We start from the raw sequence: 993 nt of genomic DNA, 5'->3' as shown, positions 1-993 counted from the left end.
AATGCATCCACCAATGCATTCTCTCAAGCGAGATCATGCGACGACTCCTCGCTGCTTGCTCAGTCCATCGAGCTTCGTGGAGTTGTTGTTTGTGAGGTACTCCTCCTCAACATGTGAAGTCCGTCTCACATGATTCTGATTCTCCCTCTGGAGAGCTGAGACTTATCCCTCCTGGATAACTGTCCCGTTGGAGCAACATCTCTCTTCGTTTCGGAGACCACCATCCCCTTGGACTACTCCGATCTGCTGAACAAACTGTGCATTGTTCTGCCTCTTGCAAACGCACTTGCTAGATTGCGCCTCCACGTCAATACAGCCACCGCTGCACCCCTCAAGGCCTAGCAACATGCTGAACTCGTTGCACACTTCAGCCTCCTCCGGACGTATCCTTCGCATGTCGAAGAGAAAGTTTCAATGCTCCATGGCGACGAGTCTCGACCGCCTTGGGATGGCCACGAACAATCCATCGTCCGCATACAAGCCCATGCATGAGTACCGAATTCTTCGAGTTAGCAATTCCCCTCACCTCTGTGAGCTTTGCACAACTCTTTCGGTCGCTGAGCAACTCATTCCACTTTGCATGGTCTCGTCCTTTGCCAAGCGCCTCGCTTGCCTTGAGCACCATCAAGTAAAGTTGTCAACGTTGAGCCGTAGCTCAAACTCAGCCATCCCAACCTTTGTGCGCTCCAAATTCTTCCAAGCTTGCCTGTTCTCGTGGTGCCTCTTGCGCGAAGGGTTGGCCATTCCTCTGAATGCCAATCTCAGATGCCCGCTCCTCTGAGCGACTCTTTTCCCTACATCTCCATGCCCGTTTTCCCTCAAACGGTCGCGCGTGTGCTGACTGCCCTCAACGCAGCCCCGCTAGGTCCCCCACGTTTGCATGTCAGGTGTTTCTATGAGTGCTTGTCCCGCTCTGATACCATATTGTCACGACCTTAGCTGGTTTTGCCTAAGGCGTGCGGCACCCTCGCGCGTCCGTCCGCAAAGGTCAGC

The sequence above is a fragment of the Musa acuminata genome, unplaced genomic scaffold, assembly GCF_036884655.1.
Source record: "Musa acuminata AAA Group cultivar baxijiao unplaced genomic scaffold, Cavendish_Baxijiao_AAA HiC_scaffold_1126, whole genome shotgun sequence".
In the NCBI taxonomy this organism is placed as follows: Eukaryota; Viridiplantae; Streptophyta; class Magnoliopsida; order Zingiberales; family Musaceae; genus Musa; species Musa acuminata.
This window is presented reverse-complemented; position numbering follows the sequence as displayed.